General features: G+C 36.5%; 1 long non-coding RNA gene across 1 annotated transcript; it reads right to left on the reverse strand.

The window, feature by feature from the left end:
* Positions 1-1,047: 1,047 nt before the first annotated feature.
* Positions 1,048-11,218, reverse strand: LOC133268230 (uncharacterized). The gene is made up of 3 exons (XR_009743016.1): positions 11,067-11,218; positions 10,770-10,940; positions 1,048-1,159 (listed from the first exon to the last, which is right to left on the reverse strand). It is a non-coding gene; the product is annotated as an uncharacterized LOC133268230 (long non-coding RNA).
* Between the last annotated feature and the right edge of the window lie 9,434 nt (positions 11,219-20,652).

Consider the following 20,652-nt stretch of genomic DNA (forward strand, 5'->3'; position numbering starts at 1 on the left):
TAGCCTAATTAAACTGAAACAGCATATGAGACCTTCCGGGGAGCATGTGTGTGACAATCCTTACAGTTCAACAAATCTAGAATTTTTTGAAGATGCAGAGGTTGTGCACTGTTGTTGGTTCTGTAAGGCCCTGATCAGAAACTTCAGAATGGCTTATGAATCATTTCACAGTCATTTTTACAGAGCTGAGGCAGTTCAGATAAAAGCTGCTAGACTGTAGACAAATCTTATTCTGTATGCGTTCTTATTGACTCAATTCCCAGACTACATGCTTTTCTATGTATTTTGCATATTCTTTGTTTAAAGTTTTTAATTATCATATCCAGGTTTTCTTCTCACAGTAATCCCAACAGGGAGAGTCTATCTTAAAAGATGTTTTACTGATAGTTCTTTTCCTCTTCAGCTCTGTATGTTGAGATAACTATTTAGGTATCTGCTGTTACCTCAGGCTATTCACTATGTACCTTGATCTATTTGAATTTTACTTAACATCCTCCAGCAGTTTCCTCATTGTCTTTGGTGCATCTCTGCCTATGACCTTCTGTCTAAATCTTAAAGAGCTCCTGGGTTATTGATGTATTATTGTTATGCTTTTACAGACATAATTGATGGCATTTAGAACAGTTCTGTGATAGCTGCTAAGTCCTACAACTGATCAAGAGCCAGAAAATGAGAAGGACATAGCATCAACATCATGATCAAAGTCTCAGTCCCTTATTTCTTAGCGTGTTCACTACAACAAGAATCTAGATGTACAGTACATTGAATACCATGCACTAGTTCTTACTTCTTGGCAAAAAAGGTGATAATCCTTGTACTAAATTAGACTTCCTCCCCAGAATTTTTTTTTTTACAATGCATTTGATTTCTTCTGAAAACTTGAGCCCTTATCTATGCCTGGGAAAGAAAAATTAGTCATTTAAGTAGTTGAAAGCAATAAATATCAAATACATTAGTAACATGCTTGGCAATGTTAGTAACATGTTTGGTAATGTTAGTAATATGTTTAGTAATTTACCTCTCCATGCCATTCCCAGGGGAGCCCTCCTATGCACTGTGGTCCAGTGCACCGGAAATCCTGGCTGTATGTTCGACTTGTTACAGCTCTTTGGGGAATTCATCTGTCTTCTGAATTTCCTTTTACAAAGTATGTGAGGATCTGTGTTGGACAAAAATATTGGTTAGTATTTCAGCAATTATACACAAAAATATAATGATATAAAGTCTCCCTTGTGTAAAGGGGCTGATCTGGTCCCAGTAAAATCAATAAAGTTTTGTTATTGACCTTGCTTGGAGTAGAATTGATCTCTAAAGGCAACAAATGCATTGAATTAGATTAGTAAATTCCTGTTCCCACGACCAAGTTGAAAGACAAATGAGTAGTTAAGTGAGAGTCTGGTTACAATATCACATCACAGGGCTTCCTGGTTATTTTCTTGTGGAATTCACACACTGGAATTTCAAAGACAATATTCTCCCATCAATATGCACGGGAGTTTTATATAAAATATAAACACAAATTCCAAATACGAAGATCGTAAATCTGTTTCAGATCAAAAGGAACCTAAAATTCAAAGTTAAAGACACCCTGTTTTGGAGTCTGTGTCAAGATCAACTGATCTCTTGACTGAGAGTTTCACACAGTTTTGCCTAAATACATTGGAAAATATATTCTAGCAGGATTGAGTATTTAATTTCAATATGTTTTCAGAAATTCAGATTATATCTTGATTAATGAAGCTTTTCTTGATTAATGAAGCATTGCAGAAAGCATCTGTGGGAGCATGCTACATTAAAAGCAAGAAGCTTTTAATACAGACTTTAAGTGGATATTTATACAAGTCTTAAGTCTTGCATGATCCATTTATATGCACAGGTTAGAAATTGTGGCATTTCCTTTTTGTCGTGGTCTCACATGTCTGCTCTGTGATTACACATCACAGTCAAGTGGTTCTCAGAATGACTCTACAGAAAAGATGACTTATAATGCAATAAGTTATGTGCCACAGAAGGCAACATATTTTAAAACATAGACTATGTGAAAAAGCATCTTTACTTTAATTTGTTGTCTCATGCCAAGGACAGAAGCACCTTCGTTGGTAAAGATATCAATTATGCATTGTTTATATATATAGATATATGGATAGATGTTAATACATAATAGTATAATGAAATGACATGATTCTTGTGTTCATAAAATTCCTCTTACAGTGAACTCATTGGCAAGCAAGTACTTTGCCAATATGAGCTCTTCAGTGGACAAATTCTTAATGATGGAAAGTAGGCTAACACTTTAAAATTCTGTTTGCATATGACTTTATTTTCCTTCTCCCCTTTCCTTAAACTGGTATATTACCATTTTTTCTCAAAAATGACTACCAAAACTTGGGTCCTACAGAGAAGATAAGCCAGTGCAAAGCACTTAAATTTCTAAACAAACAGCCTGAACTCAATGTAAAAATTACCTTTTTGATTTGAGAACTTTGTTGAGAATTTAACATGGCATACATAAAATCTTTGTTGTCAGCAGCCAAGCAGTTCAGAGTTAGTTCTGTAATTCCAGTGTGGGACCTAAAGTGCACACAGGAAGCTGGATTCAATTTTTCACTTAATTCCAGAAGTTACCCATTATCCTTCCTTACTGAGTAAAAGGGGTTACTTTTCCTTGGCAAGCTCCTTGGTATGCGGAGCTAAAATTGGGTCTCAGTCACAAAAGACCTGTCAGTAGACATTAAATTTTCTAATTACAACTGAACTTGTTATTGAGCAAGTAATTTTTAAACTATGAATGACACAAGTCAAAATCCATTCTTAAAATAACCCTAAATGAAACACATAGCCCAATATAGCCTCATCATTTTGCTACTGTCTCATGCATGCAGTGTCCAGTATGAGCCATAATTGAGACTTGTGAAATGATAAACTCAATATTTTTCGGCTTTATGGGAGATGCGGCTAGAAGCAACACATGAAAAATAAAACCATCTAATCAAGATTATATATTTTAAAAGACAACAATTTTAGCCCATGGGGGTTTATTTATCAATAACAATTTCAGTGAAACCCAGCACAAAAAGCAGATCTTTAATATCAATAGCACAAAATGCCACCTTGCTAATGAAGACATATTAGTTTATTGATTAGTTCTGCAAGAATGGTTATATTAGTTTTGCTTTCAGTTGCTCATATATGGATGAGTTCTTCAATTTTACTTCATCTGCATGCAGAGACTCATAAAAATGGTTGTAATGGTTTTCTTACAGCCTGTCTCCCCATCTCCCGTCTTTCTTACAGCCTATATTTCCCCCTAGCTGAGTCCTGCTGTACTTGGTATGCATTAGGTAAGCACAGGCAGAATAAAGTAGACTAATATTTAGCGTATGGAAAACCAGTTCACCTAAATCAAGTGTGGGTTCAGCAAAGGTAAATTGGTAACCTCTCCCTTAGCACTTCTACGGCTTCTTTAGCTATGCCCTTCTGGAAAAAAAAAAAAAAGTCTTTAATGAGTAAGTACATATGAATAATAGGATGGGTCTAATAGCAGTATGTCCCAAATGACTGTATATGCCTACCCAGTGTTCTGATGAACAGACAGATATTTGAAAGGACTGCTTTTTATTATTCTGGGAGGGAATAATAATACAAACACACACATATATGTATATCTATAGTGTATAGGATTTGATCTTCACAGCTCTTTCCAATCTTTCATAATTTTCTCAATGAGGAACACTACCCCATCAAGGCAAATAAATGGTGGCCAAGCTCCACTCTTCTTCAGTCTACTGAAAAGGATCTGGGCTGCCATAAATGCACATACGCCATAAATGCACATACTTCCACAGCATCAGGCACCAAGAATTGCCAAGCAAATGAATATCATTAAAATCTCACTCGGGTCCTTTAGATCATTTCATTAGGACAGCCCTTCAAATTATTTGATCCATAAATGTTTGCCTGTTCTCTTTATGACAAAACCACCCATCTCTAAAAAGCTTTCAAATTAAGACTGTGCGGTAACTTAACTTCTCAGAAAGCAAGTTGAACAATCTTGGGCTCTTGGAACTGGGAGGAATGTACAACCTTCAAAGAGAATGAATGAAATAAGTTTTAATATACACATGGCTTCTAAACGAGCTTTGATTTTTCTCTTTTTTTCAGATTGGTTTCTTATATTGATATGGACAAGATGCGAAGTTCACAGCCTGATCCTTCTCGAAACCTACGAAATTTCAGAGTTGTGCAGGTTCAGGGTTTGGTTTTGTCTGATTTCTAGAAGAAAATATCAGAAGACTTTTTCTTCAGTTAAGAATAGCTGTTTCTGTTACTACTACTGTCAATGACAAATTCAGATATTTGTACCTTTATAAATGAAAAAGCCTGTAAAAAATCAGCTTTCCTCAAGAGTTTATTCTTAATATTTTTCTTACTGAAATCTGCAGAGGAAAACAAGAGGGAACAGCTTTTAATTACAGTATGTTTTCTTGCATGTTGACCACTTCTGATTTTCCTGCCTGTGGGCTATCTGAGAACTAGCAAGAGAGGATATCCTACATTCCAAAACAAAACAAAATGAAAAAAAAAAATAAAAAAGAACCAAAACAAAAATAGAGTTCAGTGCAGAACTGTATTGTACAAAACACAGTGTACCAAATTTCGGCATATAAGCAGAATTTCTTCTGTCTTTATTTAAAAGCATATGCACTTCTCTGTAATGATGCACAGAACTGTTCTAGGAAAATAAAGCCTGCACACTGCTTCTGCCTCCATTGGGACCAACAGGAACAGATTTCTTCCTCTATTTTAGTCATTGCCAGATGACTCTAAAGTTCTCATCTCAGTCAGTCAGACTGAATATAAGTACACAGGTGTATAGAGAAGTAGAGAGATTCCTATAGTTCTTCCTATAGGCCATTTCAAATCATCTACCTATTTCTCACGTCAATACTCTTGTTCAATCTTCAATTAAAAAAAAAAAAAATGGGCTGAGGAAATAGGACAGAACATGATGAAATCCCCATTAGTACTGTGACAGTTGACCACCAATAACTGCTGCAGATTAAACAGCTATCTAGCCAATTTTGTATGATTCTGTAGCAGTCTCATTGGATTCTGGTTCTCTGGCTTGCTTAGGAGGGCATCACAAGAGACAAATAACTAACCAATTGCAAGTTATCTGGCACCTGCCTTTTCTTTCTTGTGCACAAGGCATGATACAAACAGAAAATCTTAAACCCAAGGTGGCTTCAACACAATTTACAAATATTCTCTTTGGATTTTATTTTTGGTGTGTTTTACGAAGTTGCCATTAAGCTGATCCCTCTAAAAATCCCCTGAATTTTCTAGTTTTCCCCATTTCAAAGACACGCATCAAATTTGTCTTTTCAATTTTTTTTTTTTTTATTAATTAACCTATAGTCCATACTAAGTTTGAACAATAACTACTGGCAGCTCTGAGTCTGTTTCACCTAAGGATCCATGTACTTTAGAATCACTTCAAATCTATGTGAATAAATGGCCTTATATTCAAAGAGGAACTATTTATTTTGGTATCCTTCAAAGTCCCACCACATATTTAGCTATCTAGTACAAATCTGACCCAGGAATTAAATCAGAACTGTTGGGACACACTGCTTTATTCCTTGCTTTGTGATTTAACCCCAGCTGGTAACTAAGTACCACACAGCTGCTCACTTAACCCTAACACCTCCTCCCCCACATTTTATTAGAAAAGTAATAAAACAGACAATCTTATTGTTAAAGCAAATTTTAGAGAGAAATCAACACAGAAGCCATCATGTTTTCTGAAATATTTAAGTGAATATAGGCAGAATAACTTTTGCATTTTTTTATACAAGTTCAGTATTAAACTAAATGTGATAAGGGCAAATGCTTAGCGAGACTGTTCTGTCCAAGCCTACCTAGAAATGCCTGCTTAAATAAAATTTTTCACCGACGAAGTAGCTATCTGCCTTAATCGTTCACTCAAGTTATCAGCATGCTAACACAAAGGCAAAATATTAACATTAATATTTATCTTCTTTTTACTACATGACTTCAGAATCCAGAATAGCCTATTTCAAATATGTCAATAATATATAAACTTAGATCTGTTAGTCTACCTCCAGAAAGACAGTGCAAGCCCTCAAGGGGTTAGTTACATTATGCCAGCTAGAAGAAATAGAAGGAACTATTTTGAATATCCACACAATTTATTAGAAAATACTATTCTGTCTATAGTACTCTAAACCTAGAAGTGGAGGACCCATGACCTTTTTCCCTGGACAATAAATACCCGGATAAAAATTTATTTTTATCCCAGAAGAGAGCACTTAAAAACCCCCCATACCCTGTAAAAATAAAATTTATTATGTTTGTGCAGTCATCTGCTATTACAGACACCATGGTCTAGTGTAAGGCATCCTTGCCCATGGCAGGGGGGTTGGAAGTAGATGATCTTAAGGTCCTTTCCAACTCGAACTGTTCTATGATATTAAAGAAATATTAGAGTAAGCCAGCAAATCTTCCAAAAATGTTTATATATTTTCATTGGAATTTTCTTTGATATAGCTATGGATTCAACATGCAATCTAGTGTCTTTAAAAAGAAATAATTTTCAGTGAAAGATGTGACAGAAACTACCAGTAAGTTAATTTATTTTTTGTTTTGTTATTTTTGTGGGGTTTTTTGTTTTTTTTTTTACAAAATAATCAATCAAAACCATACATATAAAGAGTAAAAATCTAATTCTTTGACCTGTTTAACAAGATAAAAATTGTAACTTTCTACAGGGCTCCTTCATAAGAAAGAATCCCATCTCCTCTCATGCAGTTCCTCAGAAACCAGGCTGTGTAAAATTCCACAACATATACATATACATATATATATATATAAAATCTTAAAAGCATATTTCCTACAGATGTAGCCTAGAAAATGTCAGCATCATTGGCAGATATACTATTAGGCCTGGATTTATACTACAGTAGGACTGGATTCATAGATCCCTAAAATAAGAGAAAAAATGTTAATAGGAACATACCATGCAATGTGCATTCCATTTTGCACATTTTAGGGCCTGATATCAATGAGTCCTTGCAAATTACAGTAAAACTATTCTCTTACCCTTTTCTTGTAGAGGTGCTCTCTCCACCTGCAATATGCATATTTATCTGTTACTTTTAAGATATCAGTCCTATGTTACCTTTGGAGTAGAAATTATACTTAAATGAGAATTAGCAAGTGGGAAAATACTCAAAACTCTGATCTGGTCCCTTTTAAAGATATCAGAAAATTAATTATTTTCACTGATAACAATGGGGCATTAAATCTGTAACTAATTCCATATATGTAAAAACTGTAAGGATTAGAAGTGTAGAAGGATGTTGTAGAATAAATCAAAATCACAGCAAATTCTGCAAGGTTGCTGAACTGAGGCACTCTAGGCAATCAGGATATGAAAATTAAATCAATTTATGGGAGGAGAAACCATGCTTACCCTCTAAATATTAATTACTCTAGTACAGTGGCACCTGGATGATTCAACCCCTTTGTCCATGGAACTATACACACACATATAAAAAGAAGGCTCTTGACCCAAAGAATAAATACATTAACCACTTTCTTTTTGCTTAGATTTTAAATACTCAAAAGACCAAAGAGTCATCAATGTCTTTATTGGGTACAGGTTCACAGAGAACAGTGATTTATATATTTATAATTAAGCATCTATACAAGTGGGCTTAAATCTAGGTTTATTTCAGCTAGGTCACATTGTACCTCTCTAATCTTCTCCATAATGAAAGTGTGAAAATTGCAAATAAATAATTGCTGCAATGAGACTACAGCAATTAGTAAGGTTTATAACTTTTATTTATGTTTAGCTTTTCAGAAAGACTATCATGATACAAGAAATGAAGCAACGGAGAAAGTGTTCCAAAGGTTAATTTATCTCCCTTTTAAATCTTTTTTCTATCATCAGCAGAATTAGGCTTGATACCCAATTGCCCCCAAGTGACCTTCACTTGCAAAGTCTTTAAGTCATAAATTGAATTTTTTTCATGTAGCTATTGTTTACAGCCCGTATCTTGCTCACCTGTGCAATATTCAGCATCTGGTACAATGAGATCTTAGTAAAGCTCACATCCCGCAAGGAATATGTAAATAGGAAACTTGAAATGATCTCTAGTGTAGTCTGCCATACCATATAGCAGTGATTGAGGCCACAATGCTGCCTCCTCACCTGTCCATTTCTTTCGTGTGACTTCTTACAGAGTCCATAATTCCATAGACGCTTCTATTACAGTGACGTGTGCCGCTGCTTCTGCCTAAAGTGCCATAACTACCTGTCCATTTCATTTGCTAATCTTGCCTTATTTTTCTTATCCTGAACAGTGATAATTGTGCTGCCTAGAACAGATCTATGCTAGTGGAGACCTACTAAAATCATTGGAGACAAGCTAGTATACAGAGCAGTTGGGATCTTCCGTCTTTAATCAGTCACATAGTGAAAACTAACAGATTTTAAGCTCCATAAGAAAGCTCTAATATCCTGGTACCACAAGGTCAGCTTAGTAGGCCTCTCTTTTTAAAAGTCTGATGAATTTCTTAAGCTGTCTTCTGGTATGCTTCAGGCCTATGAATCAAATAGCTGAGGAAGGCTCATAAAAATGAGTAAACAAACATAAAAGGCTGGCCCTGAGTGCTATTGTATTTCAGAGCTGTCCCACTGCTCTTGTTAAGGGCTGCTACAGACATATACAAAGAATCAGATGAATAATGCTGGAGCCATCTACCTACAGCACAGAAACACGATCTTTTCTGTTCAAATGTGTTTGAAATTTGTTAGAACTGGAAAAAAGATTACTCTAGCCTTAAAAGGGCATGATCTCACCCTCACTGCCTTTTTTTTTTGATACAGGACTGGGAAGTGAAAAAAGCCTAAACCCCTATTCAGCCTTGCTGGTTTAATAACTTTAACATATTATTTTTGATGAAGATGAAAAACTGAAACTTGTAAAAACTGATCCTAAAAAGAAAAAAGCGGTTTTAGCTAACAAGGGGGGCCAGAAAACTATGGGAGACAGCTTAATGCCTCAACATCAGTTAACAATACAAAAGTCTGAAGTCTTTAACTCATTAATTAGAGAGGGTTTGGCTCCAGCTCTTTATTTTGGCTTTTCATTTTTGTTTGTTTATTTTTCCTTTCCCAAAGGAAATCTGGACTGTAGATGATTACTTTGAAAACAAAGCAATACACAACTCTGGCAGAGAGATTCTCTTCAAAAGAGATCATTTGAGGAATAAAACATGCTTTAAATTAACAATCACTTGCAACAGTGACAGGCCTCAGGGTTTGGTGACACAGCTTCACATTAATTACTTGCTAGATAAATGGGATTGTGTGCAATATAACATGAGGATAAATATTAGGATAAGTAGTTTCAAGAGGTTAGGCTAAAAGAAAGCCCCTTTTTGACATCAACATTGAGAAATCTGAGGAGGTTAAACACAAAGTTGAAACATATACATACTCACAGAGTATTCTTTTCTAATTAGCATGAACCTCTGGGTATGGATCTGCTCACAGTAGTATGCTAGAGATAAGATAGCTGTTAATGTCCAAAACTAAATAAGAGGCATTTTACTCTATTAAGAAGGATTTTTACATTTGAAGTAACAACACTAGTTGATTACTAATTTACAGTAGGCTTAGTTGTGCTAAATTTTCCAAGAACTACAATCCAATTTCAAGTTATTCTCCATGGGGATTGGACCTAAACTAGTGAACCATTATTGATCAAACAGCATCTTTACGGACCATGAACACTCTGTTCAATCTTTTCTGGAAGCCTGGTTGATAGTTTAGAAAATGTTTGATAAGATATGCTGTGAGCTAGAACTATGTTACTTGGGAGAACTCTGGTGGGACACCTCAAACGATCTTTCTGAAGCACTCTGCTAACTAGCTGCACATAGGTGTGTGCCTATAGCAAATTTGATTTGTTAGAAGAAGCAGCAGGATTTCAAATTATCTCTGTGATCAAGATTGAGAAATGAAAAAGTTTTCCCTTTAGATACTGTATCAGCCTCTGACAATCCATGGCCTAATTATGTTATCACCTTCAGTAATGCATCTAGCTAGTCAAAACTGTCTTATATTATTGTCTGGTCTTAATAAATCCATAGCAGTTTTACAAGGGGAAAATAGGCTTTTCTGAGATCAGGATCCCTGCCTTTACAGCAGACTGGTAATCTAGTCTGAATATGCTTGCCAGAGGCCTGCACTTACTGTACTTCCTGGAAATTCCTCCTCAAATGAAAAGCTCTTTCAGTACTTAAAGTACAGCCTTCTATTAAAATCTGCATTTTTCAATGTCATGTTTTATTTTAGTTTTCTAGCTGAGTTTGTTTTGGACAACAGGTAAACCAATGCATTCCGTGGATTAAGAAAAAGCATTTAGGGAGTGAGGTGATAGTACATGGGACCTATACTACTATCTGTGGCATGAAAAAGATATAAAATCACAGCTGAAGAAAAATCACGGTTGTTCCACACTACACTGAATGTGTTATATTTGCTCAGGCCATCACTCCTTTTCCTTTTTTTCTTTCTTTTCTGCTGTGTTCTCAGAGTGAACTTGCACTAACTTGTACAAACCTCTATGAAATTCCAAACCTTGCCACCGCTTTCTGTGAGACCAGAGTTGGGGTGGGGGGTGTTAAACCAGGTTTGCCAGAAAATAGAAACACGAAACAGTTCAAACTCTTACCTCAGCAATAAAAGCCGATCCTAGAAGATTTCATATACAAGAGAGAGATGAAGCAGGCACCAACCAGTTGAAAAACATTCCCTTCAAGACAGCGACTGTTTTGCTTTGCAAAATCTAAGTGGACACTCCCAGAAAACTGTGACGCAGAGATGTCCCCATAACCACACAATTCTGTATGAAAGAAAACAGATGAAGGGACCGTCATGAGAAAGCTCCGAGATCAAGAGCTAGATACCAATCGTGCATCATAAAGCCTCATAGAAAGGAGGATTAAAAAAGCAGTGCAAGATTACATACATGTAAGACATATGTTTAGCTTCCAAGCTCCCACAAGCTGATTAGATCCAGTGTTCTCAGGCAGGCATTAGGTGAGATAAATCCTCCACACTGTGCATAACTCCCTCTGAAAAGTCTTATCCTAGTCTTGGAAATCTTGGGATTTCCAAGGACAGCTCTGAAGAAAATAAACAAATAAATAAATCCCAGAAAAATGATAGTCCATCTCCTACTGGATTTTTCTTCTGTCAAACTAAGGCAGTGTTCCAAAACGAGGACAAAAATAAACTTTCCCTGACTATGGCGGAGGAGTGCTCTGACTTCTATGGATTTTTAGAATTAGCTAATGGGTTCAAGGAAAAATTAATATAGTGTTCCAAACCCTTCAGATGACCTGTGCCAAATATAGCAGCTGGCATTAATAGAGTAAATTACATGATTATATTAAAGATGAATGGCACAGGTTTACAAAAATAAATATCCAACACTGTTTAGAATTCCAATCAGCTACAGCAGCAGCAGACCTAACAGATAAAAATGAACATAGTATTAAAGTGTAGAAATGAAAATCATAGTCTCCGTTTACCTTCTCGTCGTGACTAGGATACATACTTCATGAACATATAACAAAGTTGATGGCATTTTCTCAGGGCTTTCACAAAGAAGTCCCTACCACTGCAGTATTTTAGGCACCTACTGACACCTTATCACCTGGGAAAAGAGTATATTGGGGGACTAGATGACCTTTGAAGATCTCTTCCAACCCAAACTATTCTATAATCCTATTATATTGAGATCAAGACAAAGGTATCATTTATCTCACTGGAAACTAGAATTCTGTCTACAAAAACCTTGATGCTTTGCTCTGTGGTAAATGAAAACAAAACCTCTCAGTGGGGGTTGGAGAATGGAAAGGTGAACAGAATTTCTCAGAATTGGCAGTAGCCCAATGGTTATAGCATTTGCCATGGATAGTTGGGTTTTTTTCTGAAGTAAACATCTGAAGCTGCATTTCCATGCCCCTGTGAGAATACTTCAATCTATGCTACTGGCTATTCTGATCACTGATCTCTCCTGCTTCAGAGGATATTTTTCTACAGAGGATATTTTTCTACAAAATATTCAAACATTGATGTGGAGGGGAAGCAAAAGCTTCCTGGAAAGTTTTTCAGCAAGTTCTAGTTATGATTCTGCAGCCTTCCTGTAATGGTGTACTTGTATTGGCAGTAATAGGATTACCTGAATCATTACAGGTTGCAGGAGCTCTTACTCGGCAGCTACAGCAAATGAAGAAAATTATTTTCAGAGTATTTGGTTTATAACAGAAGGGCTTAATTATAGTTCCAATGAGGCTAAGCTGCACAAATCACGGTGATCAACATTAGCTGCAGAAAACAATAATGCAGTACATCCAAGAGGTACTGAAAACAGCACTGCGGGCCACAGTATAATAACAAATGTAAGCAGCTTTCTTGTACAGGCTCTGAAAAGGAGACAGGAGACATTATTTTCTTACCCTGTCTAAGGATGATTGGAAAGCAAAAGCATTCTAATGTGTTTGCAATGCATCACGCAGTGTAGTCTAACACTGTTTCACATGGCATCACACCATCTACTGAGTGCTATTACAGCACTAAAGCCTAAACCTATGAAAATCCTTAGGGCACTAAAGAATCAAATCCAAAACTTGGAAATCTTGCTTCTATTATGGATGAGGCTGTGGGAGAGGGAAAAGTTGTTAATTGCTGCCAATTGAAGACATTACTTTAAACTTGCATAAATACAATAGGGGGCTGAATCTGAATTCACGCTCTCAGTCTGAAGTGCAATTATTTTTTTAAGTGTACAGAATATGCTGCTCAAGTAAGCCTATTTAATACCCTGGTTCTAAGAATCTTCCTTTACTATCAGACCTATTAAAATCAGTAGTCAATCGAGTGAATATGATGATCCAAAGAACCATAGGGCTGATCTAAGCTCTTGAAGGATAAATTTTGCCTAAAGCTAGTGACCATGAGAGATTGATCTTTATTTAAGACAGCAGTTGTACTTAAGCAACTGACCAATGGCCAGACTAATAAATAGAATCTTGAACATATATATACATATATACAGGCATATATTTTTCAGGGTTGTTTACTCAGCTATTTATTATATTTGAAACAATGTAAGTATCAATATGGAGAAGTAAATAAGGACATGAACCTGCACAGATCTGAAGACGGTTATAAACCCTGTTAAGTCCATCTGAAAATAAGAAATTGAGATTAACTGTACTGAATACAAGTCTGGATTTGTATTTGCAAACCTAAGACAGGCTGCCACACAAATCAATTGGAACAGAAATAAGCCTTGTGCAGAACTGTTGGGCAGAATTCTCTATTGTTTCAAGTATTTTTTGTCTCCAGAAGAGCTTACTCTCAGAGGCAAATCCTGAAGCATCCAAGCAGCCTGCCAAGGCAGTGATAAGAAATGCAGCGGGGAAGACTCCTTTCTTTACCCAGTCCACAAGACATCTGCAGAGCTGATGCACTGCAACCTCTGGAGTCCTCTGGAGTCTGCTTACTCTAAACACCTAATACATAACCAAGAGTCTGGGCCTTACACTTCCCTTCTGTTCCACCTATTTTGGTTGGTTTGTATCAGTGAAAATCTTTCACAGGAGATTTTCCTGTAGCACAATCCATGCAATACAATGCCGTTTTTTTCTCTCACAGATCTTCCCTTTGTGCACACATTTGAAGAAATGCCATTCAGCTATTCCTGTATGCACGGTTAAGTGCAAGAATAGTATTTCCTGTCCTGTCCCTGCCAGTGAAGCACACATGCAAAGCTGTCAACAGAGCATGCAACAACAATTCTACATGAATTAAAGGAAATGGAAGAGGAATCTTACACAAGCTACTAGAGATTCTAACAACTATTAATAACGGTAAGTATTTAAGGTGACACTGTGGCCCAAGGTACTTTACACAACATTTTGCATTAGGCGAGTTGAAAGCTAGCCTGTGTTTTAACTATTTTGATATTGGGATTCCAAACACTGCTCACCAAAAATAAGGCATTCGTGTCTGTCTAGCTCAGAGAGACCACCAGATAATCATTCTGGACCGCATCTTTCTAATCTGATCCTCTTGTTGAGAAGATAATTCAGCAAGGTTAGGCACCCTATCCAGTTTTTGCAGTGATTCTTGCATTTCAGGGGATGAAATACATGGCCGGGCAGTATGCAATGATTTTCCCATCCCATCCCAAATAGCAGTCTCTTTTCAGTTATGACACCCTGATACTTTTTAACAAGTGCAAATTGTGTGACTGAGAAGTTCTTGGGCATCAGAACTCTGATTTAATTTTAGTGGATCAGGTGATCAAAGGCAATTATTTGACACAAAAAATACTGTATTAAAAACAAGTTTCCTGAAAATCACTTCCATTTTTCACTTTATTTCATACCCCATCTGCTTCTGATGACTTAATTTCTGCAACTCAGGATCTGGAGATATCTATAAAAGAATCTATAGCAGTTCAAGATTGTAAAACCTAATTCTACAGAATAAAAATACAGACAAATTGAATTCACATTGGTAATGGTAATTACACAATTGAATTGATATATATTTATAGAAGCAGGCTCCGGAAAGTCCCAGCTGAAGCAATACTGACAGCAGCCAAGATACCCTTTATAACTGTGAGCTGCCTTTTCCTTGTCAGTTCCAAGTCTCCCAGCACTGTCTTCAGGGTATGGCAATCACCTGTTTCCAAAAGATGCTGAGGAGTAGTGCATAATTCTAGACATATGAGAAACATTTTTGTGGCTACATTTTCAGTTTTATTGTTTGCAGTAGAGATTACTATCCAAATTAAAATGGCACAAGACAACCAGTAATTGATCATTCTCCAAAAAGAATTACTTCTATTTGAGAATTTTGGTCACTAGACACACACATGCTGCATGCCACAGAAGACCCAGGTCTCCTACAGGAAGTATCTATTGTGCTTCAGTGACCTTTCACAGTGGCGACGCTGTCTTCTTTTATAAAAGGGAAAAGGGTCATTCAACTATTCACTTCAGTTTCCTTTTCTGTACAAATGAATTTGAAGCAGCTGCAAGATGGGATGGTCTAATCAAAGTAGGGAGCTTATGCCTTTGGTTATCAAGAGTATCACTGATCTCTGGATACTGCAAAAATTTAGCAGCTGTTCCATTCATGAAAATGAAGCTGGCACTTTATCCTTAAGGATCTTGTATCACATTTCAGAGAAGATGCATGCTTTATAGTCTTTCAAGGAGATTTTTCCAGATACCCTGTTTACTGTCTCCCTTAACTTAGAATACTGAAAACACACAAATGTCTTTTGGGAAAGGATAAATACATTTCTCCTCACATGTTTCTTCATCTCTACCTCACTTCATTTAATCAGACTAAGGCTATAGCACTTACAGAATGGCCTACTTCTAGTAGTGTTGCTGTTACAGCAGTTATGGTGAGGAAATATTATAAGCTACGTCTACATCAGGAGACTGGGGCTACTGCACAACTAATCTGTTTAGAAAGGAAACCCAAATCATATCAGAGTTTAATAAGCTTTGACTGCCTTGCAGTTTGGATAACCGTGACAACAGGACTCTGAAATGACATGCAGTTCTTTACTCTGGATTCTTGAATTAGCTTTCAAGTAAGGCAACAAAAAGATGGAAAACTTGCATTTAACACATTATAACATTTAGTAGAACATAGCAGCTGTATTAAACATCCTACAACCCCCACTCTAGAACCCTACCTTTAAGAAAGCAGTGAAAAGAAAGGAGAAAGTGCCCTTGGTCTTTGATGCATGTTCTCTTCCTTACACAATAACTATGACCAATTCATACATCACTCTTCTGTATATCTTGCCACACCAGGGCTTGGTCTAAGCCTTGTTTCACTTTTTAATAACATACTTAATGTCAGCATCAGGTGTAAGCAACAGCAAGAATAAACTAGCATTGTATTTCTGCTCCTGCATGTTAGAGTTTCCTGAGATTAGCACTGTATCATTCCTAGAAGACACAGCCATATTCAATAGTATTATGTTTAACTATTCTCATGAATTCTGGTCTTTCTAATCTTCTTCAGTGCTCTTGACTTCCATCTAATAAATCATTTTAGACAGGTTTAGCCTTCATGCTCACATAAACTTTAATGGAGTGACACATAGATGGCAAAATATCAGGTTCAGCATGAGTCTTTTATTGAACTATGGCTAGCTTTCAAATGAAAATGTCTTTACCATACCTAAACTTCACTTTTCTTTTTATATGCTACAGTTCCAAAGCTCACTCTTGCTCCCTATGGAGCTAATCTGCCTTACCCCTTATCTTGCAAAATCAGCAGTTCCACAAGACCTCAGACTGTTCTGATTCTAAACTAAATGTGACAATATCTGCACCTCTGTTCAAAGGAAATATCAGTGTTTCAACCAGATTAATGGATTAATATTTTCCCCTTAGATTCCGAATGTCCAAACAATTCTTGCCTAATTGAGACACCTGCAACTACTTCATATTTCAGTCTGAACAAAGCACCTTTTCCAAATACCTCAGCAGAGATTCTGCCTGTTTCTCTCTTGAAAACAACATGCTAATGCTTATTCTGGGTTTCCAGTATCTCCCCATCATGCAGACTGAATCTAAAAGAAATAGGCATGCGTTGGTATGTCTAGCCCCCCTCACTTTTATATGGGGAAACAAAACAAAGTTTTGGTCCCAATCCTGTACACAGAGTATGATTTCTGGGGACTTGGCCATTCTAGAGAATTTAACTGACCCTGAGAACAGCCAGTATCTTACCAGGCTGCAATGTAAGTCATTTCAAGCAATTATTTAAACTTGAATGTGATTTACAGTTGACTGAAAGAGATAATAATTTGTGCTTTTTTGCAAACACCTGAAAAATTCACCTTATTCTGACTTGTTTTTGAAAGAGGGACTAAAATAAGCTAAGATGAGTACATATTGGAATAATTTACCATGGCCATTCAGATGCAATTTCTATAAGGAAGAAAACACAAACAGCTGAACTTTAAGGAGATAAAATTGCCTTGAAGTATGAAAAACAATTTACATTTACATCCATCTCAGTCTCTATAGGAAAGTATGCTCCTGGAAGGCAAACAAACAAAACAAAAATCATTTCTGTAACCAACCAAGAAATTTGAGGGTATGCTTTCCTTCTACCCCTACCTTAAGTAATGCTAATTTCTGTCCTGTTTTTTTCTTCAACCCTAACATAAGCACATGAGGAATTATTTGTAGTTTAAAACGTGGATTGTAAAAAAAAAAACCTTAAGCTTTTACCTTGAGCCAGAAATACCGTATTTTTAAAAGACAGATCATTTCCCATGTTCCGTCTATAAAAAGACAACAGTGTACAGTGAAGTAGGACAGAAGTCAAAGAATTACCAGCAACTGGCATCTAGGGGACTTTATATGTTTAAAACTTTGTAATAGTTTTATTTAATTTGTAATAGGTGTCTATCTCATTTCAGCTTTCAACTGCTGAAGAGAAATTAATTTCTGCCAGAGACAATATTATGATATGTTCACCAAAAGCAAATAGGCAGTAGTCATGATGATGTCCATGTAATTATTAAAAGAGGAGAAAGACACTGGACAGAAATATTCCACCTCTTACTTCTACCAACACAGACAGGGTGAGTATTACTCACCATGCTTTAGTAGACTTTATAAAGCAGACTTTATTCCGGATACTAGTTTGACTCTGGATTGAGTTCATGTTCATTCAGTCTTTCTCCTGACACAAAGGAAAACAATGTCAACCAGAGGAGAAAGTTAAGTTACCATCCCAGGAAGTTCACAAAACCTTGCTCCACAACAGACTTGCTGCAGGACTGTGGAAGAGCATTTTAAGCCAAAACTTAAAAGGTACTAGATTAAATCAGTACAAATTAGTCACATATAACATTGTGAAGATATAAGTCTTCACCCTTTTGCTTCATTTTCTCATCTGTAAAATGAGGATAGAAACATTTACCTAACCATTGGGGTTTAACTGCATTAAAACTATAGGGTGCTCTGATAATTTAATAACACATGCATGTAAAACTGTAAGATTATTCACAGATTTGACTGTAGTCTCTATCTCAGGAAAATCAGCTGGGAGCTTACTGCAGAAATGAACACTGATGGGACAGCTAGCCATTGCCTGACATCATAAGAAGGCATAAGTTTTAACACATAGCCTATAAAATTAATAATTTAGCTCTAACACCATCATACAAATTCCAGGCAGTAAGTAACTTGAGCTTCTCTTCAGCAATTAGAATTTGAAGATGACCCAAGGTTAGGAAAAGCTGGGAGTATTGTAGAGTGTGAGAAGTCAGGGGCTGAGAATACTCCGCATTTACCACTCTACGTATGTGCATGTGTAAAAGTCCATCAAATTGCAACAGGAGATACAATACCTCTTTTCCCAGCCCCATGTGCCTCAGAAGCCCTATTCTCAAAGATCGTGTGAGCTGTCTAAAATGTATTTATTGTATTTATGGATAACATACAAGAAGATTATCTTGCCTAGGCACAAAACATGATATAACTATGTAAAGGAACCACAGACTCTTAATATCATTTGCTTTATACACAGGCTAGACTAACCTATGCAAAGATTACAGTATATAGGGTAAAATAATGGTATATAAACCAAGAGTATATTCTTGAGAGAAAAATCTTAACCTTGTGAAATATTCCTTTCCTCTTTTCTCTCTTCTTCCCTAGGAGACAAAAGAAAGAATGTGAGTCTGGGGTAAGAGGTAGATAGGACAGCATACTGTTTATTTGTATAAAATATTACAGCTCAATATAATTATTTCAAAACTCCACCCTAAATTCCAAGAAAAGAAAAACTGCTGCTTCCTATAGTAATTGTCTCTTATTAAATTCTGCCTGTATTTTATTTTTGATTTAGCACTGGTTTGTACGTTGGCTTGCTCTTTTTTAATTTTTTTTTTTTTTAACTCTTAGCTGGTTTTGAGTAAAAGTGTAAAAGCCAGAATACTTTAGAAAGCAGAGCTGATCAGGGAGAGGTTTTACATTAGCAAGAATTCTGATTTTTAAAAGGAACTTATATGTGAATTGGTGTTCAGGCATAAACTATATTGTTCATATAGTCTGTACATTTGCTCTATAGAGCAAGCCTGGAAGCATTTCATTATAACACCACCCATACAGTTTATGTGGTGGGAATATAAGACAAAACTGGGAGACAGCCAACAAATCTTAGTTTCTCTGAGTCAAAAAGAAGAAGTTACTAAAATCTGAGATCCACACTGTACAGTTAAATATTTTGCTTTTCTTCCCTCAACCAGCTCACATCCTGCACTGCCTCCTCACTTTGTCCTTAGTCTAAGTCATTTCAAGTTCTCAGTTCTGATCTCCTAATCTTATCAGAAAGCAGAAACTCCATCATTTCACCCTAGTAGCTAACTACATCCCTCAGATTTAGAGTACAAGCTTTGTCAAGTCAATAGCAGCTTAAAAAAGTATGAATGCACATGGTGAAAAACATTGACAGCTTCAGAAGATCAACAAATGTAGAGCTTCTTCCTTTCCACCTTCTTCTTTGCATTATGCAGTGGAAGAATTCCAAAAAACTCAGGATGTGAAAGTGATGGACATTATACAACAAAATCCTTGTATGATTACAAACACTCAATCTGTCTCATGTCAGTGAAGGATTTTCTAGTGAAGAAGAACATGTTTACTAAGTAGTGGTTTGTAAGGAGAACATCATCCTAAAAGAGCCAAAAACTTGCATCCTTGAGCTTTGTCCTTCACTAACTTGCAGCCTTATCCAAAGACCATTGAGATATAAGAAGGTGTCAGTTCATTGGCTTCAGAGAGCTTTAGATCAGAAGATCCTGGCAAGTCTGACTCTATACCAACTTTTGAAATGGAACTGAAAACATCTGTCTTATCCCATTATGTATGTAAAAAATAATAATCAGAATGGCACAAAAAGGAGTGAAAGGCATTCCAGAGGTACACATGCAATGCTTAAAAATCCATAAATAATGTATACTTTCAGAAAACAGAGTTTACAGGGCAAATCATAATGCAGTTTAGCTTTAATTTTATCTCTGTTGACTGCAGAGCTACATGCATCAGAAATTTTTACCTTGTGTTACACATCTTCGAGGAAAAACAAAGCAAAGAAATTGGAGAAATGGGATTGCTATCTCTGCTATCTCAAATACCCACCCAAATGGGCAGTACCTGAATTTTGAATGGCATAATCCCACCACAGACACCAGGCTCTCCACGCACTTTCCCTCTGAAACTGCAGAATTCCATTCTCAAACACCAACACTGCACCCTTTTCTAATAGTATAAAAGCTGCAATAACGATCAGCACTAAGCAGAAATCATGTGACAATTGTCTTCACTGCTTTGCTCTTGGAGACCTTTTCAAACAGTTTTCTTTGCAAGAAGCCAAGCGCTTTCTCGCAGTGGGGAGGCCACAGCTCTGCTGCTCAGCCTGGGAGGGGCAGAGGCCAGGCTCTCCTCTGTTTCACTTCACAAAAAGGCAGGTGAATGATGCAAAAAAGCAAG

This window comes from Pezoporus flaviventris, unplaced genomic scaffold (genome assembly GCF_033815535.1).
Source record: "Pezoporus flaviventris isolate CSIRO_AGI_PZ_B2104156 unplaced genomic scaffold, CSIRO_AGI_Pfla_v1 ptg000013l, whole genome shotgun sequence".
NCBI classification, from domain to species: domain Eukaryota; kingdom Metazoa; phylum Chordata; class Aves; order Psittaciformes; family Psittacidae; genus Pezoporus; species Pezoporus flaviventris.